This window comes from Toxorhynchites rutilus, chromosome 3 (assembly GCF_029784135.1).
Source record: "Toxorhynchites rutilus septentrionalis strain SRP chromosome 3, ASM2978413v1, whole genome shotgun sequence".
Taxonomy (NCBI): domain Eukaryota; kingdom Metazoa; phylum Arthropoda; class Insecta; order Diptera; family Culicidae; genus Toxorhynchites; species Toxorhynchites rutilus.
The window spans coordinates 90,776,984-90,801,966 of record NC_073746.1 but is presented as its reverse complement, the minus strand read 5'-3'; the positions used below and the strand labels follow the sequence as shown (position 1 = coordinate 90,801,966).

At 36.6% G+C, this 24,983-nt stretch overlaps 1 protein-coding gene across 6 annotated transcripts in view; it reads left to right on the top strand.

Moving 5' to 3' along the window:
* The first annotated feature begins 361 nt into the window (after nt 1-361).
* LOC129775866 (uncharacterized) overlaps nt 362-24,983 on the top strand; it is a 407,327-nt gene continuing 382,705 nt past the window's right edge. For all 6 annotated transcript variants that reach the window (XM_055781033.1, XM_055781032.1, XM_055781031.1 and 3 more), the window contains exon 1: nt 362-1,311. The gene's annotated coding sequence lies outside the window, so the exon portion shown is untranslated. The remainder of the gene's footprint in view (nt 1,312-24,983) is intronic.

Below are 24,983 nucleotides of genomic sequence, written 5' to 3'. Positions count from 1 at the left end.
ACCTTCACATGCCAAAACGTGAATTTGATAACGAAAAATAAATTTTGGGTGGGACGAAGTTTGCCGGGTCAGCAAGTATTATATAAATGATTGTTGATAAAAACTTTGCAATAGTTTTGTTTATCTTCAAACCATAAGCGATCGATCAAGCCATCGAAACATACCGGACCGCATCACCTACACCAATGAACACCCCCACGCGGTCCGCTCACTTGGATGAACCGAATGCTACGGAGCCCCGTTTGGAAGCGGACACTAACACCGCCGTACCGGCATCGCAATCGCATCGCCGTGTGCGAGAGGAGGCACTCGAATTGCTTTCCAACCTGAACGAACCGACCACGCTTAGTTGCGAGTTTAAGCTTGAAGCGTTGCCATGTCTTGTCCGGTTCGGAGCGATAGAAGGTGCTAGATATCGAGAGTGCTGTTGTTTTTGTTATTATTGTTATTATTGTTGGGTTCTCCGGCGTGAGAATAAGTGCCTTCCGCAGGTTGCATTTAAATTTTTCGGGTATTTTTATTTTCAACGGAGAGTGCAATTTGGTGCTTGGAAAAGTTCGGCGCACTTTGGTACTGAGTGTTGATAAGTGGTGGAGAGAAATCTACTTAGCCGGTTCAAATTGTGCCTCGTGATAACAATCTTGCCAATTAGGCGCTGTTGATTCAGGGAACGGAAAGAGAAACTGCGGAGTAGGTCCTTCAAGAGATACATTCATGATAGGGCGCAGCAGCAGAGGAAGTGTTTGTGGCTATAGGAGTGTTATAAGAGTGTATTAACCGCTGAAAAGGTTTACTCCAAATTGGAAGAAGTGAAACAAAAAAACCGCTATAGTGTTTCTTAAAAACTGCTCAAATATAGAATAAGCTGTTTTACCTGTTGTGTTCCGAGTGCAGGGAATTTGAAAAAAAATAAGATCTTTCTTGAGTGTGCACCACGAAGCCACGAAGCGTTGTGTTTTTGCTGAGCGCAACATAAATACATACAAATTTTTGTGAACACACCAGCAACGATTCTGGAGGGGGATACAAGTCCGTTCCGAACCAGCGGCCGGAGGAAAGGAATTACCCGTGTGCAGTCCTCGCAGGGGTTGACGTCGCGTCGTTCCTTCAGCCTCACCGTGTTGCAAGCATCACCGAAGAGCCATCAACGCAGCTGGGAGTCATCGGTGAACGGCAGAAGCAGAACAAGTTGTGGTGGATTCCTGTGTCTGTTACGCTATTAAAGTCGTCGCAGAAGAGTAAACCTTCCGTGGGTTCTTTCTTCTGTAGCCAGCGGAGCAGCAGCAGCAGCCAAGTCCGCGTGTTTCTGAGGTAAAGGAAGTTCCATAGCATTTTTTTTTGTTAGCGACATACGTACTCACCATGGTGGATTTACTTACATCTATTTTTTGAGATGAGAATGTATTGCCGGTTACATAATTTTGATATTACCTGTTTTGTTGCCGTCAGTGATGCATTCATTTTTCCACAAAAATTAAACAAAAAGTAGAATTAACCTAACGTTTAAATATATAAACAATACAAATTTCACACTCAACATACCAACACTTAATACAGACATTTTTCCATCAAAGCCAATGAATTGATCGGGCTTTATGTTCCCTGATTAAATTATGAAATATAAATACAGGTCGAATTATATATGATTCGACAATTTTGGACTCGATTATACCGCTCTGAATCATACTTCGGACGCTTAAGGCATGTGATGCAGAAAACAGATCTAAACTTTATGTACAGGTATCATTTGGTTGATATTTTCAATAAATTAGTTCAATATGCTTTTAAGCTTTCTACTTTGATACCTGTTTGATTGAAAACATTAAAAAATCATCGAATAAAAAAAACGATCTGGCGATCTGGCGTAGTGGTAACATCCATGCCTCTCACGCTAAAGGTCACGAGTTCAATTCTTACTCCCGACATTCTTCCAAAAATGGATGTAAAAAGTGACGAATCAGCCAAATGAGTTGAAAATCACTATATAGAGAGGAAACAAAATCGAATAAAATGCTTTTCAAATGAAGCGAATAAAAATCAAACTTCGGACACTAAATCAAATTTCGGACACTTTATTTTGTATTTTTTTGGACGAAAATTACATTACACTTGATTATATTTTATAGTCAACTGCGAAACACTTACCAAGCAATCACAGTAAACTGTTAACGATGCTGAGGACTGATGGAACACGGGAGAAATTTGAATATTTATGAACGGGTAAATTCTACGTGCTCACGCTAAGGAAACGACAAATACAAACGATAATGAGTAGTGTTATAAGATTTCTGCCGATTATGTTATAATTCAAATGTAGTTCTCATGTGAAATGATAGTGAAACCAAAGGATTTCTCTAAAGAAGAAATTGTGATATTAATTTGATAGTTATATCATCAGTGTATTAAGCATTGAAAAATATTAGAACAAAGTGTCCGAAATAAGATTCAGAACGGTATACAGTTTGGTTTTTTTTTTATCTATTTCAAGTATGATTTATTCAAAGGAAAAATGTAATATTTCAACGTTAAAATGAAATTTGATTGACTACTACAAGTACAGTTGAGTAAAAATCGTGATTTTTGAAGATTTTGATTGAATTTGACCCGTGATGGTTTATGACGATATTGATGCGAAATTAAGAAAGATAGAAGTTGGCTGTCAAAGAAGAAATTGTAGAGCGGTTAGAGAGCTTTAATTTGGTTGATAGGAACAATCAAGTTTTTTTTTATGGATTTTTGGGATAAAATTAATAATAGAGCAATTCCACGCGAAATCGTCCATCCGATTTTTTTAAAACTTGGTACATATGATGGAAACTACCTAAAATTACAATTTTCATTATAATATGACCAATTTAAATTACGACTAATTTATGAAAAGGGCGTATTCAAAATCATTGATTGTAACTTAAAATCCATGTGATTGAAATTTGATGTTTGACAAAGTTGTTGGAAAATCAATGAAATATTTAGGAAAAATAACACTTTAAATGCTCTGTTAAAAAGTCTTACCCAAAAATTGAATTTAGTATTAAAAATTTTCATATCTCAAAACGACCCTCCCTTCGATATACTTTTGTATATTTTTAATGTAAAATCCTTTTAATTCAACAAAGTTTGACGTATAGCGGTGCCTTGTCGAAAGCGGTGCTCAACAGAAAGGAGATATGAATTTTTGAAAATTTATAAAATTTCAATTCTTTGAGACCTCGTAACCATTTCAAAAAAGTAACATGAAAAATAGAATCTCCATACGATTCAACATGAAAAACTATATGTAACCTTTTACCCTAGCACTAACCGTTCTCAACATCTAGATTATGAGTCATGATTTAAAAAATTCAGTCGGAATGAAGTTAAATATATATATATATATATATATATATATATATATATATATATATATATATATATATATATATATATATATATATATATATATATATATATATATATATAGGATAGGATCGGGTCAGAATTTGCTGTTTTTTGGTCGATTTTGCGTTTAGTTGCGTGTTGTGGGTGTAAATGCATAGATCTTTGAATCAAGTTTGCATACTTGGAATCTCAAGAAAACGATTTTTTTTCTTAATTTTTCACAATAATTCCCAACTCGAAAACTATAATACTTGCAAAATTTTCATAGAAATGTTAGAAATTGTTTAAATTATACAAAAATAATAATTAAAAAATATGCTGAAAAAAAATTATTTTAAAAAATGAAACTAATTTTTCTCAAAAACGTACTTTCTTACATTCTCATTATAAATTATATGAATACTGCCGTTCTACGCATAGTTATCCCATGTTACTTTTTGACAATTTTAAATTTTCTTCATAAAACGATGTTTTCATGCCTAGTCTTCCGGAAAAACACAAAAAAAGTTTTAGATAGTTTGTTCTCAGCTTTCGAAAAAACAACATCAAGCTCAATTGTTGATATTTATGTTGATATTCTATTCATAACTGTCTCACCTGAATTTTATGTCACGCTTTCAGCAGGGCTGATGTACTCATTTCTGGTTGGAAGAACGAGCTAATTCTCAAACAAATAAAAAAAATTAACAGAACACGTGTACACCTTGTCAGCGAATGCCTAATAACAACGAAATTTATATTCTTCTTCATGAAACGATGTTTTTTTTGCATAATCTTTCGGAAAAATACAAAAAAAAAGTATTTCAAAAAACAACATCAATGGTCCCATGTTGATATTCTAGGCATAACTGTACCACCATGAATTTTTAAGCCTTTAACCAAGATTGATTGATTCAAATGTGGGGATCATTTCACATTTCATTAAACAATAGTTCTCTGCTTATGAAAACCCAGTGAATTGCTAAACCGAAATGTTTAAAGCTTCTGGTAGACAAATATGCTAGAAAACTTTGAATGCGTTTTTCTCAGTTGTTGATTTCGGAACATGGGACAACTATTCGTAGAACGACAGAATAGCCCATACAATTACCAACAAGTCATTCTTATTTTGAAAGATGAGCACTTTACAGGGAAATTTATTTTCCAAAAACAACTTTTTTATGTTTTCCTAAAATCGACTTTTGAATAAATAATGTTTTACTTGTAACATTTTTGTTTGTAAATTCCCGCGTTTGGCATGTTCTTGACTGGTTTCTAAATAAAAAAAAAAGTTTGCAAAACATGTCAATCGCAAAAATATACATACAAAAGTGTTACGAGTAGAATATTCATAGTTATTTTTAAAAAATAAACATTGGTGTTAGTGTGACTGTGCCCTTTTTCCGATGTATAGATGACTTGTTGGTAATTGTATGAACTATTAATAGAATTTTCGTTCAGAACTTGAAAATTTTTTTCTTGATTTCCAATTGAAAAAATATTATTTTTCAGTGTAATTTAAAAAACAAATTTGGTATTTTTTTAATGAAAGATTAAACAAATTCTTATATTTCATTCCCTGGCTAAAATTGTGTACGTCTTAAAGTTTTTATATAATTTTTTGCTAAAAAAAATTTTCAAAAACTAAAAATTTAAAAAAAATCTGATTTCAAAACTATAACGTCTACAGAATTTTGGTCAGAAATTTTTTTTTTTTTTTTTTTTTTTATCTGTATTATAGTGACTTTCAACTCATTTGGCTGGTTCGTCACTTTTACTTCCATTTTTGGAAGAATGTCGGGAGTGAGAATTGAACTCTTGACCTTTAGCGTGAGAGGCATAGATGTTACCACTACGCCGGATCGCCTCCACAGGTCAGAAAATTAAATATATGAAATTGTTAAATCTTTCAAAAAAATGTTCTTTGAAATTACACATACAATTACCAACAAGTACCTCATACATTGGGAAAAGAACACAGTTTTATGGAAAAAGTTTATCTAACAACAATTTTTTTCATGTTTTTTTTGAAAATTTTACCTTTGAGTTTTTTGAAAACTCTCGAAACAAAATTTTGTTGAAAAAAAATTTTTTTTGAAAATTGAAATCCGTTTTTCTCAAAAACGAAACGAAAACGAACGAAAATTATATCATTAGACCATACAATTATCATCAAATTACCCATACACAGTTACAGGGAAGGAGTTTTTCCAACAACAACTTTTTCATGTTTTCTTCGACAGATTACTATGAATGTTCTACTTCTTTTAATGTGTATGTTATCGGGAATGACAAGTTCTGAAAACTTTTTTCTACTGAGAAACATGTCAAGAGTATGTCAAACGCGAGAATGTTGTGAGTAATCAATAGTCTCCATACAAAAATACTCTGTATTTTAGAAACTATAAAAGATAGAATGTTGACGTCCTCGACAAAAGTCCATATTTAATATTAAATCTAAAACTCTGATCAAAACTCTACAAAGCTATATTAGTTTTGAACAAAATTAGGATTAGTTGTATTTTTTTTAAGGAAAACGTGGAAGAGTTGTTGTAAGAAAAACTCTTCCGATGTATGGATGACTTGTTGACAATTGTAAGGGCTATTAATGTAATTTTTTGTTGGTATGTTGGTATTTTTTTTATGAAAACACAATTATAAACAATTTTCTACATCTTCATTTTTGACTAAAAATTTCATAGTGTTTTTCGCAGTACAAAAAAAATATTTTCAGCCATTTCGAAATTTTGAAAAAAAAAATTACTGTGAGACCAACTTTTGCTCTAATTTTTTTTAAATGTGTTCGTATGTGTTGTTCTACCACATGTAGCGTAATTTTTTCTTGAATTTTCAAGAGCATTGCGCGTAATAAAAATGTTTTGGCCTTTGGGCATTTTTAATTTATTTTGAATTTAGAGACCCAGTACTGTTCTAATATTTATTTAAATTATGTTTTTAATATGTTTTGTCGGTAGAACATTGCGCTGTACGCAGATTTTTTTCTCGTATCTTAAATTATATGAGATTATCTTTACATTGAATTTAGATGGTTTACCAAATTCATAGGAGTCAGCAGTACGATAGAGGTCAGTGAGAAAGTCCTTGTGGAAAGATCATTCGGATTAATAAGAAGTACACTTAAAAAAAATCCAAATTATTATTTTTTTTTTAGTTTTAATCTTACAATTGAAAACCACGAATACAATAAAATAATCGATTTCAAGAAAATGAAAATAGTAATACAGACGATGAAGAAAATTATTTTTGTGTCTCGCAGTGCTTTTAAAAGTTCAGGAAAAAATTACGCCACATCTAGAGAAAAGACACATACGAACGCATTTAAATAAAAATTGGAGCAGAAGTGGGTCTCAAGGTTTTTTTTCCAAAATTTCGAAATGCCAGAAAATATATAAAAAAATTTTGTATCGCGTTTTAATTTTTTTTATTATTAAATTTTTTGTGGTGGAAAAATTGCTTAAACATATTTATCGATACACATTAGTAAGATGTACTTTCAGTATTTTTTCCTATTTTTGTCTCAAAGCTATTGAGAATTCCGTGAAAAAAAAAACGAAAAAGGTGCATTTTCACCATAGATCCTATGGTGTACCATATAAGGACTCAAATATATGGTACTACTGCCAAAATGTTGTATAGGGTATCTAATACTCTATTCAACATTTTCCATACAGCTGGTGATTTGGTTTGGGGACACTTTTTACTCCCTTACCAGGCCAGGCTCTTCGTCAATTACTGTATTTGTTGCCGTTAGTGTTGTATTTCAATCCATTTACAAAAATTAAACAAAGAATAGAATACACCTGAAAAAATACTTTAGGCAGTCGATGTGGTTGTATACAATACAAAAAAATGGTATCTATCGATTAGTGCATTGAATACGAACACACGGATTTTGAAGTAAAATAAAATATTGAAGGTTCAAAAATACAAACAGAACATATTCATTGATTTATGATATTGATATAGTAAGTCGTAAAGCATGATATATATCTCGAGATGTCTGTTTATTTCGAATCTCTAACATTTGGGTAATGGCAAAAATTTGATGTAAATGATCAAATGCATGGTAGTGAACCAAAGAAACGTTCATCAGCGCGAAAGCTATGAATGCAGTTCATTAATTGGGATGAAAATTGTCGATCTCACGTAATTATATTTCAAAAAAAAAAAAAAATACGACCTACTATTCAAGAATCGTTTGGATACGTTAATCACTGGCTGCTCAGTCGCTTAAAATCTGTGTCCAATTCGATCACGTTGCAAAACGGACCTGATTTGCTCAACATTTCTCGACTCCTATATACATGAGAATAGTACAAACACCGATAACGATCATAGACTTTCGAATCATAAGCATATTTCGACCATTCATATCGAACTGCGAACGGGAGAAATCGACTTATTCATTACGGGGGGTACCGAAATGACTCACACGCTTGGACGTGCGAAGCGTCGGTAGGCTCATTAACATTCAGTCCTCCCGTGTGTACCTGTTACTATTTACCGAACAAATTGCATTTTACCGTGCGTTGCCCGTCATCGTCTATTCAAATCACAACTCGCGCCGGTGAATGATTCAGATATCCGACCGCCGATTACCACAGTCGGGCGAGGCAGAGTTCAGCTGCCATCTAGATAGGCTGCCACCCACCCACGGCCGGCCGGCTCAGTGTGCTGCAGCTTGAGACTGTGTGCATTTCTTCTCAAAGACCTAACCGACGTAACGATGGCAGCATAAATTTTGCCCGATTAATGAGATCCAGTTTTCTTCAAAGTAATGAGGGAAGAAGTAGGAGCAGGAGCAGGAGGTCATTGTTTCCAACGAATCCGATGAATGGATGCAACAGTATTTAGAACGCTATTTTCACATAATACTCTAGTTAGCATATTTCTTCTTCTTGTGCTTCTTTTTGCCATCACGATGTGAGGATTGAAGACAATCGTGCCTAATATATGTGAGCGGTGGTGAAGTGAAGACACGGTTGGCTGCTTTTCTTAATGGGTTTGTCCATTGCTCTACGCAGGAGGGAACACTTAGATGCAAAATCGGGAAGGTGATATCCGAAGCGTTCGGTATGGTAGAATTAACGTGTGTGTTTTCCGTTTTTTACACATTTTTGTCGTATTTTGTGAAATATATCACTATTTTACATTTATCCCGTAGTGTTTCTTCACAAGATGAACAATTTTTCATTCATTTTGAAGAAAAAGAATATGGAATTGATATGCTTACTCAATAATGGCATGCTCAGTTCTGGCAACACGGGCATCATCAGTTTAGCGATTAAGTTCGGACAATCTCCGATTATCCCGCGGACGCTTATGGGCACACATTTTGGCGATCCTTCCTGGAGCGAGGATTGAACGGGATAATCTGTGTGGGAATTAAGGGATGCTGAAGTTGCACGTTTCCGAAGTGCATTTGGTGTGATTTCCACCGTGTGTGAAATATTTCAAGCATAAATTAGAAAAATCTATTTGTGTGCAAAAGGGCAGTAGAAACTTTTGTGGGGAAAACTCGAGATTACATGAAGACATGAGTGGTAAGCCCAGGATTACTCCGCTAGCAGAAGACTACAATTAGCAGAACTATCCTACTATGGGAGGCATGAAGACTATCAGTAAGTGAATTGTACGTTTGAGAAAAGGATAAATTAAACAGTTTGGTTGGCAGACATTCTAATGCTCCATTTTAAACTGCAGGCTGACTTGAATGATAGCAAAATCGAAACTTGTTGCTAGAAACAACGATTTATTTTTCAATGAATGCAGCTCAATACATTGGTTGTTATAGGATAACGTGTGTTTTCTTTAAATTATGCTTCTATGTGTTGTAGGCGATATTAAAAAAAAATACTTCTGATGCACATCAGTCTCGTAGCTCCATTGCATTGATACATATTACATAATACATATTACAGATCGGATTCGATTATCCGGAGTATTGATTTTTTTTTTCACTCCGGATAATCGAATCATAAAAAAACGAATTTTCTCTCGGTAAACGTAATATAATTATGATTTGCACTTATTTAGCAAACGGTTTTATCTAGCTTGACCCGTTTGTATGTTTGTGACTTTGTAACTTTGCAACTTTATCTGCAGCGCTGTACCACATTAATAGAAATTTAACCCCCTTCCTGTTAACCATTTGATCTGAAATTTAGAACACATCTTTATCCCCGGTGTCATCATAAAACTACCTATTATATGATTTTGAAAATCCAAGATGGCGGTCGGTACAAAATGGCGGATCATGTACATATTTTCTCAAAATCTCATCAATATGTGATTTCCCAAAACCCCATCAATATGGGTATCGAATGATAGGGCTGGACCAGTAGAACAGTTATTCAGGGAAATGTAAATCAAAGATGGAGGCCGCTACAAAATGGCGGATTACATATTTTCCCAAAACCGCTTCAATGTGGGTATCATGAAAAATTCAAATCCAAGATGGCCGCAGTCCCCAATTAACTAATTACTTTTTAAATAGTTTCATTCCGCTTGACCTGTTTGTGTGTATGTTTGAATGTTTGTAGGGTTCTGATCTATTGTATTGTACCAGTCGAGCACTTTCATTTGATACCCATGTTGATGAGGCTTTGATTTGCATTTTTCATAAATTACTGTGTTCTACTAGTCAAGCCCTTTCATTTGATATCCATATTGTTGGGATTGTGAAAAAAAAATTTATATGGCGCCATCTTGTGGTGGCGGCCATTTTGGATTTGCACTTTTCATAAATAATTGTGTTCTACTAGTTAAGCCCTTTCATTTGATACCCGTATTGGCTATTCAATATGGAATTATTATACAAATTATTCAAAATTTCCGAAAATCAAAAATAAAATATTCCGGATAATCGAGTTTAAAATTCCGGACAATCGAATCCCGGATAATCGAGTCTCCGGATAATCAAGTCCGACCTGTATTATGTTCCACTTTTTTCAATATAGCAGAGTAAAACTAGATAAATCTTTTATAATAAGTACGGATCCGGACAACCGTGCGATGAAACGATAGAATAAAAGTGGATATGCTTGGATTAGGACGACCGCACAAATAGGTGCGGCTCGGGACGATCGTATAAAAAAAATGATAATGATAACAGTGCGGATCGGGACGACTGTGCTGTGTAAAAATGGAAGTAAAATTATTTGCGGATCGGGACAAAAGCGCAGTAAAAGACGGCTCGAGGCGACCGTATGGAGAACATAATTTGACTCGATATTTTGTTAGTTAAACGTCATAAATAAGCTCATACATTACGAAGGTGATTCAAATATTTTCTGTGGAGGAAAATGCACTGAAACAAAATCCACATGCATTTGTTCATTTTGTTTTTTTTATTTTATTCTGTCTGGTCACTAAACCAATGACTGATGAATCGTGGATGTATGTTTTAGAAATCTCGAACGGCTTCTTTCATATCCAATAAGTTGCAAACGGGTGAAGCTAAAGTTGCAATTTTTCCTCTCTCCGTAGTGTCCGTAAAACGAATACTGTATTTGCATTTTGAGTTAACGACTTTCGCACTTGATCCTCAATCTGTATATATAAATGGAATTATGTCTGTTTGTTTTTCTGTCTTTCTGTCTGATTCTTATAGACTTGGAAATTACGATCGGCGTGAAAATTTGTATGTAGGGATTTTTGGGGTCGGGGAAGATTCTTATGATTGTTCGAGACGCCTACCCCTCTCTAAAGAGGGCGTGCCATACAAATGAAACACAAATTTCTGCATAACTCGAGAACTAATCAAGCAAATGGAGTCAAACTTGGCATGTGAGGGTTTTTGGGTACCAGAAGTATTTCTTTGGTGGTTTGACCTCCCTCCTATGGAAACACATTTATTGGAAAATGGCAATGCCTTCATTTTTCGTCAAATTAAACCATTCACGGATTAGGAAACTGTAATGTCATAAATTTTTAGAGAATTGTAGGTTCAATTGAGTCGCAAATCAACAAAATCCGTTCGCTTAAAAAAAAAGTTTTAAATGTTAAAACATTTTTATATACAGAGATTACAGAGATGGTAACATAAAGGTAAACTCACTTTCAAGTAATTGCTACAACAAGTAAAACCTTCAAGAAAAAAAGTTGTTTTACTTGTAACCTTCGGCTTTTCTCTATGAAATATTGAAAAATAAATTTCCAAAAACGTGGGCAAGCGGGATTTTTATTACTATTTTTTATTATTATAATTAGAATGAAGAAGCCGAAAAGCAGCCCATCGCACAGATCTTTGAACAGCGAAATTCCCCATAATAGGATATCATAAATATTTTGTTAGATCTTCAGGATGCTGCTTTAAAAAAGGGCATACTTCCTTTACACAATTATTAGGTTCTTCATTATACAAAGTCGTATAAAGTTTTTTCGCTCACATACTCCAGGGGCTTCTGAGTGCGAAAAATGCACTGAAAATGGAATCTTCCGAGTCATCATGCGAGTGTCCCATGTTGTTGAACATGTTTCCCCTTACCGATCATTATCCTTAATATTCTGTTCAGACTATATGTACACGCACCACCCAGGCTGCGGTTGAACCAAACCGTTCGCATGGGTTTTTATAGTGTGCTCTTTCGAGTGTCTGTTCGCATCAACCCATCGCAGCATCCGATAGATATCTATCGACTCTTTTTAGAAACTCATGAGACTTAGTATATAGTTATTTGTATTTAGAACAACCAGAAACACCAGTGTATTCAATGCATATTTTTCATGCAGACCATTAAATTTCCATTGACTTCGTGGAGATATTTCGATCAGACAATTACTTCTTGAGATCGTTTTTTTTGAAGAAACTTTTTCTTACTTTGGATTACACTTATATGAAAAAAAGTATCAAATAAAACTGACCAAATATGAAGAAACAATGCGTTTTGATTAGCCACCATTTGCTTGATCTTGAGGTTGGGCAGATCATACAATTCATGGGTGCCCTCCATAATACTATTGAAATTACACAAAGAACGCTCTGAACGACACTTGGGAGGGGTTGCCTCCACAGCGTAGACGGATATTTGTTACTGAGGAAAAGGTAAATTCAGGATTCATTGCGGTAAGTGAAGGAATTCTGTTCCAGGGAACAAAATCTCGAAAATCGATGGTATTTAATATATTTAACCCGCGGCGGAGGGAATATCCATGAGCAACCTGAGGAGGTTAGGAAGACCTCTACAATGAAACGAACCGAAAATGTATTTCGTGACTCATCTCATCATGAATTCTCAAATATTTGACATATTTGACCACCCAATGATGGAGAGCATTCATGATAAATCTCGTTTTACGTAGCCAGCATGCAGAAAGTTATTTCTGGAAGATCGGCAGAAAACAATCGATCGTTTTTGGTCAGTTCGGCGAGGAAATCTTCTATATATATATATATATATATATATATATATATATATATATATATATATATATATATATATATATATATATATATATATATATATATATATATATATATATATATATATATATATATATATATATATATATATATATAAATCACGTGTCACGATGTTCGTGGCCGAACTCCTCCGAAACGGCTCGACCGATTTTAATGATATTATACTCGAAAAAAATGGTAGGCATGAGAATAGGTCGTAAACTATTTATGATACCGCTAGGATATCGATTACTTTATATTTAATACCGATTAGGGTGATCCTATGCAAAAACAATCTGAATAATTTTGTTTTTGTATTTTTTTGCATACATTTCGTTTAATACATATAACCATATATTGGGTTGGGGAAAAAGAAATGTCGTATATTGTCAATATATGGCAACACTTAAACATATCTTGTGTTGTACTTACTGCATCGGGTCATACTATACGGATATTTAAATACGACAATCTGTGCTACAAGTATCGTTTTGACAGTGTTGTGATTGTCCTTTTCAGTCTCAAGTTATAGCGCGTCAAAGATGGAGTCTACCAAGCAAGAAATTCGCCATATTTTACGTTTTTACTACCTGCGAGGTAAAACTGCAACGAAGGCGGCCGAAAAAATCGTGTAGTTTATGGACCCGATACTGTAACGATTCGCACAGCACAGCGTTGATTTGATCGATTTCGTTTTGATGTAGTGGCTGTCGAAGATACTGGTACTGGTAGGCTAATCGTCGTGGAAACCGATAAAATCGTTGAAATCATCCAAGTAGACCGGCATGTGAGCACTCGCTCGATTGGCCAGGAACTGGGTATAGTACCGTTTGGAACCATTTGCAGAGGATTGGATTCCAAAAAAGCTGGATGTATGGGTGCTACACGAGTCGACGCAAAAAAATCTTTTAGACCGAATCAACGCCTGCGATGCACTGCTGAAACGGAACGAACTCGACACATTTTTTAAGAAGATGATGACTGGTGATGAAAAGTGGATCACGTACAACAACCTAAAGCCAAAAAAGTCGTGGTCGAAGCGCGGTGAGCCGGTTCAAACCATCACCAAGCCCGGATTGACGACCAGGAAGGTTTTGTTGTGTGTTTGGTTGGATTAGAAGGGAATCATCCACTATGAGCTGCTCAACTATGGCCAGAGCCTCAACTCGGTTCTCTGCTGTGAGCAGCTTTACCGTTTGAAGCAGGCGATTGACCAGAAGCGGCCAGAAATGATCAATAGGAATGGTGTTGTTTTCCACCCGGACAACGCTCGGCCTCACACATCTCTGATGACCCGCCAGAAGCTACGGGAGCTCGGATGGGATGTCCTATTGCACCCACCGTATAGTCCAGACCTGGCTCCAAGTGATTATCCTCTCTTCCGGTCCATGCAAAACGCTCTTGGTGATACTAAGTTGGCCTCAAAAGAGGCTTGCGTCTGAGTCTGGCTGTCTGAGTTTTTTGCAAATAAGGAGGGGGGTTTTTATAAGGGGGGATAATGGAGTCGCCTTCTAAATGGCAACAAGTTTGCGAACAAAACGGCGCATATTTGACTTAAATTGGATAATTTTAGGAATGTTAAATAAAGCGTCAAATTTCGATCAGAAATACTACATTACTTTTTCCTCAACCCTATATAACCAATTTTTATCCCTATTTCGATATTTGTATTTCTATATAAACAATATAAACAATACCAAATAATTGATCCGTCGTTCGTTTTTTAAACAGGACGAATTTAGTTACGTTGTTAAATGCCAGATGGCACTTCGTCCTCTTCATCGAATTTTCACCCCACACATACGCAAGTAACCTTAATTCGACTAAAGCTAGGCACATCGCCGGCAAGCTGGAAGTCTTTTTAGATGAGTAAAATGAATTATTGAAATTATTCTAATCACACACATGCTCGGAATGCAGAATAAAAATCACGCTATTGTCGTCAATTTTGATAAAAAACCGGCTGGAGAGCACGTGTGTAGATCCAATGCGCCACAGCTACCTAATTAAGAACATCATTACTCATTTTGAATTAATATTTTGGAACGTTTGGTTGGAGGAGACGAAACAAACAAAATAGTGCGCTCGATGAATTCTGGTGTCGATTGTTGAATTGACGCAGTCAGGACAACTTCATTCTACAATGTCCTGAACTGTGCCAATAATCCATGGTAAACACAAGGATTGCCTTATACGCAATTTTTTTAGTTTGATTAGTCGACGAAATACGCTCTGAGCAAAAGAATAGAGTAATTTCCTCGGAAATTCTAGATCTATCTACTTATCAACTAGAAATCCTACAGTATTCTAAAGTCCGATCGAATCAGAACTACCCGAACGAATCGCAACTCAAGTTCAATCGAGTTGTGCAAAGGTGACAGCCGTGCCGTGCAATTCGACATTGAACTATTTCTGTGAAGCGCAAATGGCAAAATATCAACAAATATCATTAACATCCTAAATCTTTGGGCAGTACCATATTCGCCTCAGCTGAGCAAACATTCAATGTTCATATTAATGTCAAGCTCTGCAGCTCGGTGAAGAGCAAAAAATACATCTACAAGTCTGTGCTTCGAACTCAGAATACCGATGTGAATATTCCTTGATTGAATCACTACACAAATGAAACACAAATTTCCGCATAACTCGAATACTTATCAAGCAAATGGAGTCAAATTTGGCATGTGAAGGGCACGAAACGTTTCTATGGTGAATACACTCCTCCCCCCTCTCTAAGGTGGGGCTGCCATACAAACGAAACACAAACTACTGCATAACTCGAGAACTAATAACGCACAGTTTGAGATGCGAGGGTTTTTGGATATGATAAATGTTTCTATGATGGTATGTGTAGCGTTGCCTAGTGGGCAACTGGATTTTCTTTTTTCCGTACAACTAAAACACGACCGATCCTGTTAACGTGTAACTCCCGACTCTTTATTTTAGGTCAACTAAATATAAAATTAACCTAACACTATACATAAAGGGTGTGTCACATCAAATTGCATCACGGAAAAAACGCTGTAGAAATTCGCCCAGTAGACCGATCCTTTCGAAAATTTTAGACAGTAAAATAAAAATTATTCAACAACTTTTGGCATTTTCTTTTTATTCATACTTCGAGCCCAAGCCCGTATGCTCGCACCTTCCTCTTTACCCCGTCCCTTAGGTTCTGTACAACGTCAGGTTGTAGTTTTTTTTAACAGAAATCCATTTTTTCTTGAAGTCCGCCTCCGATTTGACAACTTTTGGGTTCTTCCGGAGGGCCTGCTTCATAATCGCCCAATATTTCTCTATTGGGCGAAGCTCCGGCGCGTTGGGCGGGTTCGTTTCCTTTGGCACGAAGGTGACCCCGTTGGCTTCGTACCACTCCAACACGTCCTTTGAATAGTGGCACGAAGCGAGATCCGGCCAGAAGATGGTCGGGCCCTCGTGCTGCTTCAATAGTGGTAGTAAACGCTTCTGTAGGCACTCCTTAAGGTAAACCTGCCCGTTTACCGTGCCGGTCATCACGAAGGGGGCGCTCCGCTTTCCGCAAGAGCAGATCGCTTGCCACACCATGTACTTTTTGGCAAACTTGGATAGTTTCTGCTTGCGAATCTTCTCCGGAACGCTGAATTTGTCCTCTGCGGAAAAGAACAACAGGCCCGGCAGCTGACGAAAGTCCGCTTTGACGTAGGTTTCGTCGTCCTTTACCAGGCAATGCGGCTTCGTCAGCATTTCGGTGTACAGCTTCCGGGCTCGCGTCTTCCCCACCATGTTTTGCCTTTCGTCGCGGTTAGGAGCCTTCTGAACCTTGTATGTACGCAGGCCCTCCCGCTGCTTGGTCCGCTGGACGAATGAATCTGACAAATTCAGCTTATTGGCGACATCCCGGACCGAACTTCTCGGATCACGTCTAAACTACTTAACTACGCGCTTGTGATCTTTTTCACTGACGGAGCATCCATTTTTGCCGTTCTTCACCTTCCGGTCGATGGTTAGGTTCTCGAAGTATCGTTTTAGTACTCTGCTGACCGTGGATTGGACGATTCCCAGCATCTTACCGATGTCCCGATGTGACAACTCCGGATTCTCGAAATGAGTGCACAGGATTAATTCACGACGCTCTTTTTCGTTCGACGACATTTTTCCAAATTTACGAAAAATTGACAGTGAAGCATGGCCAACGTGATTTATACACTCTTATCTGATTATAAGCGAAAGCTGAAGATATAATTCCTAAAAATTAAATTTCTACAGCGTTTTTTCCGTGATGCAATTTGATGTGACACACCCTTTACTTAATTCTATAAGCTCATTCTAAATTCAGATTCCTACGGGAGGTGCTTGGAGTCGCTTTCAGAGAGGGGAAAAATTAACTAATTGCAATCGAATTGGCTATATATAATCGTAAACATTAATTTGGTTACGCGGAATTCAAGTCGCGTGGATATTGAACTGGCCGACCACGAGCCACATAGAAACCCGAGCTTATTTTTCTATTCGCGGTACTGAAGTGTCAGTAAAAATAATTAAACCTGGTCAGCGACACTGGCTGACGAACAAAACTGTAATATGAGATCGACAAGGTGGGTGTACTCGCGGGCTCAAAATTAGCTTCAGAAAATATAAAAATGTAAGAAATGTAACTTCCAAGCACCTTTACAGAATGTTTGATGATTCGGGGCGCTTCATATGACACCCCTCCCTCCTCTGGAATGGAGAGGGGTGTCAGAAAATATTATATAAATTTCAACCAAAAATATTCCAACCAAACATGACATGGGTTGATTAGAAGATCAATCAATGAACAGTTCTGTGATTGGACCCATGAACTTGCTCATAGTAAGAAATCGTGAATGTTTGAAGGTATTGACAACAAAAAACAAATTTTGGGCGGGACGAAGCTTGCCGGGTCAGCTAGTGTTTCATAAAATTGAGTAGCTCCGTCGATTTTTATCAATTGGCTCTGCAGATATCGTGCTTGCTGTTCCAGATAAATGAATATCGCCAAAGTCTTTTTATGGACAACCCTCACAACATTGCGACTAAAATAAGTTTCCCAATTTCGCCCCTCATTATCAATACAATGCGCGTTTTATAACATTTCTTAATTTTCCAAATTATTTTATTGCACAATCGTACTACACTACACCACAAAATATACCGAAAACCGCTACCGACATATGTTTCCAGATGATTGGTCTGTGTGTGTGTGGAATCATTAACCAATTGGCTCGAGCCTACAACTGTTTCCCCGAAAAATTGGGTTACGCTGCGTGCAGCAGAAGTGTTTCGTGCGATTAATATCAAATCAATAGCACCCACCGATGAAGTGTTGTTCCATGGCACACGTCGCTGCCGCGGCTTCTCCGAACACCTATTGATTGGCAGCTGCAGCAACACCGTTGTAATGAAACGGAAAAGAGCGCTAAGTGGCCGCACAAAACCCGGCTAACAAGCCAATGTTTTGTTGCATTTTTCCGGTTTCCATGAGGCTATTTACGAACTGTGCATACACTTTAGCTGAAAAGAGTTTTACCCGCCGGACCTGTGCTCATAATGGTGCAAATCCACCATATTCGGGGCGCAGGTAGAACGGTTTTTCAATTTGCAATAAATTACGGTCATTTAGCAGAAAAGAGTAAACATTCATTCGTACCGTCATGGTACAAGGAGCCACTCGTGTGTGATAAATGGACGCATGAAGTGATCAATTTAGTTGATAGACGGTTTCGGTTCGGATGAGTTATCGCTGCGCCGTCGTTATTGCAATGCAATGCACTGTTCTTCGATCTTAAGACATATTTTGTGTCCAACAGATCTGACACTCGCCTTCATCTTCCCACATTCGCACCTTCACGCCACCACTGCGTTAACCAGTTGGGTTCAAACATTTGACCTTTGCCAACGTATCTTTCTCCGGAGAGCGCACCGAACTTACCGGCTAACTCACGCGCAGACATGCGAATCTGGGTCAAAGTTCTCTAGATTATCTTCGCTGCATTTAACCGATATACGACGGATTGGAGGCGAACACTGGTAACATAAGCCAGCTGTCAGATGACGAGCTTGGTTCGAATAAGTAGGAATGGAGCTGTTGATAAAATGAATTCACTGTTTTTTTTTGCCAAAAATGCACCGATAAGGTTATCTCTCGGGTCAATTATTGACTATGAGAAGAAGCAACTGTTTCTGACGTTGTGATAAGCGAGATATTTTTGTTAATCGAGGTTAATTTCGTGGCAAATGAAAATGTTGAAATTGTCGTAGCAACACTATAAATATTTGACTCATTTATACGTTATACAAAACCTGTCCCAATTGAACGTGGGCAGATCACCAAACAAATCGGTGGGGAAAGTTGACAAGCTGGCAAAATTCGATTTCATATGCAGCGTCGAAAATTGAACAAATGACGAAAAAAAATCCGATCAATACGCGAAAACAGTTCAAATTGAAAAATTATAACACATTTGCGTGGAAAGGGGGCGCTGCTTTCGATTATGGAAATTTTCGCGCCATTTATACAAATTTCGCTGCCCGCGCACTCGAAGTTAAAATAAATGCCGCCGCGCAAAGTGTGCTCTCGACCGGAGCCCGAAAGTGATGTGGTGTGGAATGGAAGCAATCAATTTTCCTCACACTGATCCTTCCCGCGCCGTGGTGGGGAATAGGCATGGAAATTGTTCATAATTTTCAATTATTGTGAAATTGGCTCACGATGCTGGAAAACGTCCGATTCCGTTCCGCAACGCTCTGCGCTTCTAATTATAGGGAAGGAAAGCTACCTGCAATCGAATGGTCAAGTGCGAATTTAAAGGATTGGAATCCTTCTTCGAACAATCAGTTGGTACACGCGTGTCTTTGGATGGTCCGTACGGAAAAATCATGATTGGGCGATATAAAACTTGTTCAACAAGCCATTACGAATTTAAAAAAAAGATTTTCTTCTGAACATTTCAATCGAAATCAAAATCAAAATCAAAATCAACTTTCACATTGTTTTCTGTTCACAAAAGTCCTCCATAATATGTACATCATTATTGGTGTTTAAAATTTACCAACATAACAACGTTGAGAAACTTGGCTACAAAATGTTATTAATGTGATAAGTTGTTCAGTTTCTTTCTTCTGGTTACAAAAACATCCTCCCAGAGCAATTGTTTCAAATTAGAAGATTGACAGTTTATTTTTTTTATGATGATGGAATTACGAATCTTCCGAAAATGCTGGAAAAACTGAAAATAAATCGATCTCAAAAGAAATAACAAGCACAAACCCCGTTTACCATCGTGTTCTGCAAAGAATTGCTGTCTCAACATTTTCTTTAAAAAAAATCTGAATAACAAGAGCTATTTTTTCATAAATTTCGTTTTTCTATTGGAAAAATGTTTTCTTTGCATTACAGAGCTATGGAACATTTTTCAGGTTTTGCTGCCTTACCTCAAACCCATTCTAATAAAAAAAATCACTGACGTAGGACCACGAAATAATAGCCGACTAGAAACAAACATTACAGAGATTCAAGAATGAAACTCTTCAGTACAAATATTTGGTAACACTGACAATGAATGCATGCTTTACTGAGTGGAGAGTGTGAACCTTTCACGAAGCATTGAAACGCTAATTTGAGTAGATTTTCTAATTAACTCCCTGAATTAGCTGTCTGGAGCGACAATAAATTCAGAACTTATTTAATATCCAAGCAAAATTACATTTCGAACGCTCCATAGAACACACAGAACGGTAACAGAAAATCCGAACCGAATCGGGTGTGTGATGGGGAGGCAGCATCGACAGCAACCACTGTGGAACAAATTTTCACCTTCCATTTTAATTGATTTGATTGATATGTGGGAAATAAATCACCAGTAAGTCATTCATGATTTATCAGTCATCCATTTGAAATGCAGTGGCAGCGTGGCGTTCTAGATGGTCTTTATTAAAGCCGGATGGTTTTGTTTTTTTTTCCAAATTAGCGTAAAAACTATATATAAAATAAAAAATTTGATCGGTGAGTCTGAGAAAGCCTCTATTATTTTTTTTTTTAATTTTAAATAAATGAATTTTCTATAATTTAAAAATAAATCAATAAATTCTCAAGCTAGACATATTGCGGCCCCATGCGATTACATGTTTATTCCCTCACCACTGTTATATAAAAATCAACAATTCGTACGCGTGATTCAATCATACACAACCAATCTTCACATAACGGTAGAAAATATTTTTTTTACACTTTTTTCCAAAAATGACATTTTTCAAAAATTTATAACTTTTGAACTACTGAACCGATTCGGACGATTAACATATCAAATTGAAGCCAATGAACTGATCTTCTTCGAACAAAAACACTATACTCCCTGAAAAAAATGATTTTTTTTCCGTAGTTATTGATTGTATTTGTTTATTATAGTTGTCATGGTCTAGGGACCAAAGGCGCTATTTTTTTTTATTCTTCCTTGAAAGTTGAGGTTTTTCTACACAACATACCCAAAAATCAGAGCGGCGGTTTTTTTTTGTTCTTGAGTTATAACTTTCCAAATTTTTCCGATGGTCTGAAAAATCAATTTTTACCTCTTTTTTCCAACACAAAAATTTATAACTTTTGAACTACTGGACCGATCCACATGATCGCTATATCAAATTAAAGCCAATGAGCTAGTCTCGTTGGGGGTGCTCCCTTGGCCGAGTGGTTAGCGTCATAACTAACATGCCGGGTGTTCGGGTTCGATTCCCGTTCTGGTCGGGGGAATTTTTCGTCAAAGAAATTTCCTCCGACTTGCACTGTGATCACGTATTCTAGAGCTTGCCACTCAGAATGCATTTAAGGCGTGTTATTTGGCATAGAAATCTCAACTAAGTACTAATAAAAATGACGCAAGTAATACTACGTTGAGACGGCGAAGTACCTCTAGGAACGTTAGTGCCATTGAAGAAGAAGAAGAAGCTAGTCTCGTTTGAAAAAATATTAAAATTGGAAAAAATCCGGATTTTGTCTCCGAATTATTGACATAATATATTTGAATACCAGAGAGGCGTTTTTTTCAAATTTAACATGTTTTCAGTTCTCGTTCAATATTCCTATGCGACTAGACTACATCTTTGTAATCAGAATCCAGTTTTACGCGAGTGTGGTATTCTTTTATAGAAGAACAACTCATTGGACAACTCCAGATTAATATATCGATCATCTGAATCGGTACAGTATTTCAAAAGTTATAAATTTTTGAAAAAAGTCATTTTTGGAGAAAAAAGGAGAAATTTTTTTTTTCGGAACATCGGAACATTTTGAAAAATCATGAATCAAGAACTAAAAAACGCCTCTCTGAATTTTGGATTCATGAAAAAATATTAAAAAATAAAGCGCGCTTGGTCCCGAGATCATGTAAACTATGTGAAACAAATACAATCAATAATTTCGAAAGCTAAATCCAATTTCTATGGAAGTTTAGTAGACTTTTGAAGAAGACCTGCTGATTGCCTTAAATTAGACATGTCGATCATCTAAATAGGTTCAGTACTTCAAAGATTATGATTTTTTGAAAAAAGTCATTTTTGAAGAAAATTGGAAAAGTTGATTTTTCGGACCACCCTAAAATGGAAATGGACACGCTAATAAAAAAAAAAGGAAAATACAGGTCTAATATTTTGCGAAAAAGTACAAAACTACAATTTTTCATGAAAATCTGAAAACCACTATATCGGTTTGGCATGGAATGGCTGACATATTTTATCTTTCGAATGAACCTCGAACGTAATGCTCTCGTTTTTGAGTTTTTGAAACTACACCTCAGTAAAGATGCAAAACTGATGTGGTACATAAACACAGAATCACTCTCTACCAGACGGCATGAAAATCGACATGGTGCATCCACCGAGCAAAATTGCACCGCTGTGTGCGATATCTATCTTCCATTCTTCCTTGGTATCAAACAAAACATCTATGTGTGACATCAGCATTGAGAAAGACTGCTATCTGGTAGTTGGAGCGAGACTGTGGCTTGAATAATTTGAATTATAGAGGCTTCAATATTTTTCATTTCATCCGCATCTAGCTTCGAAAAGGGTCAATTTGGTAAACTGAACTAAATTCATGGCCTTGGGAAAACCTCGCTACTGTTTGGTCCATTACTAACGTAGTCCTACGACGAAAAAGTTAGGTAATAATTTTAGGTAATAGTTTTCGTTTTTGTTTCGTTAGGCTGGGCCAATCAGAAGGGCCCGTTGGACCACATGCGGCCTGCGGTTTCTTTCATTTAAAATAATAAGATTGCATTCTTTTTTTAAATGAAAGATTTTAAATGCCTATAACTCGATCATTTCTCCATAGATCGCTGAGATATTTGTATATTTATTGAAACTAACTTTAAAACATTCGGGAAATGTCGAGCATTCATCCTTATTCTTTTTTTCGTTCGAATTAGATACATTCGAAAGTTTTGTCCATCCGTATTCCTGTTTTCGTTGGAAGCATTAAACATTGTTCGTTCGAACGAATCGTTCAATTCCAGTTTTTGTTTGAGTGCGATTAAGTGGGAAAATATAGTATCTAATATCTTTTACGAAAATGTTCACATGAAGTCGCACGAACGAAAGTCAGAAACGGCAATAACGCTCTTTGGATTCTGATTGGTTGATTGATACAGGCAATTTGTGCTCTCCCGGTTGTGCTATCAAAAACGAGTAAATAAATAATCGATAATGATGCAACATGTCACGTTGCATTGAGTGAGAGGTGAAAAAATCATTCTGTGATTTTTCTCTGAGTTTCTCTCTAGACAGCGATCAGCCAACACCATATGTTAAAGCTGAGGGTTAATTTTAAAATATTGAAATTGGATTTTGGCCACTTTGCTGCCCTCCCGATTGGTTGTGCAGCTTAAGGCAAGCATTCTGTGCATTGAATTTATTATTACTTGGTTGAACTGATTTTCAGATTGGTTCCACACATGTCACGTTGCATCGAGCGGGAAGTGTAAATTATTTTGCTCCGCGATTTTTTTTAGTATCACTTTGGACTGCGAGCCGTCAACACCATATGTTGAAGCTGAAACTCAATACGAACATTATCAATTATTAAATATTAGGCTGTCAAGAAAGTCCTGCGGTATTTCCGCGAGGTTTCGTTGTAAGCGCGTAGTTCTAGTTGTATTCATTGTATCGAGTTATACTATAGCTTGTTGGAAAGTCTCTCGATTTTAGTTTTTGTGACATCCAATGATTTCAAAAATATATTTGTATTGTTCTTTGAGACTCATTTTTTTTACTGAATAATGATATGAAATGAAATTTACTCCCATATGAATATGAAAGCCACTAGGAGGGGTATGGAAATAAAAAAAGGTTTTGACGTAGAACTACGTCTTCCAGGAAGGGTGCCAAATCAGAAAACAGGTCACGTTTTTATGAAATAAAGCTAACGTTAATAACAATTTTCACTGTGAACGAATTCTTATGATTTGCATACCAATCGAATCGAAAATTCTCTAAAATTTGTTTGATATCCTATACCTTACAATTCTCTAAACGGTTTAAATCTCTATACGGTTTAAAATCATGTAAACTGGAAGAACTTTTTCCCATACATTTTTTCTGCCGATTTGTGTGCTAACCCTACCCGTATTTCGAATGCTTATAACTCGAACATTTCTTAATAGATCGGAAAGATGTTTGCATCAATTGATAGGAAATATTTCTACGCGTCTATCACAATTGAAAAATATTTTTTTTCATCAGATGAATAATTGAATAACTGTAAAATGTAAAGCGTTATTTAAACGCCCTAACTGCCTCGTTTTGATTTGCCCGATTTACGGTTTCCCCAACACAGACTTCAAAATCGATGTACCTGTGGAACTCCGCTCTGCAAATATACATGCAAGTCGGGGGTATTTTTGTTCTCACCGAGCTGTGTTTCTCTAACACGGACTTCAAAATCAATGTGTCTGGGGGAATTCGCTTTGTCAAAACATGCAAGTCGGGGGTATTTTTTTCCCACTGAGCTGTGTTTCCCTAACATGGACTTCAAACTTAATGTGCCTGGGGGAATCCGCTTTGCAAATACATGCAAGTCGGGGGTATTTTTTGGTGTTGAGTACTTTTGTACTCGCTTGTCGTTGTGCAGACCGGAATATGTTTCCCTAAAACGTAATTTTGAACTGAGAAGCCTGGGAAAATCGTCATTTCAGATACTAGAAGTGAATGAACTTTCGCG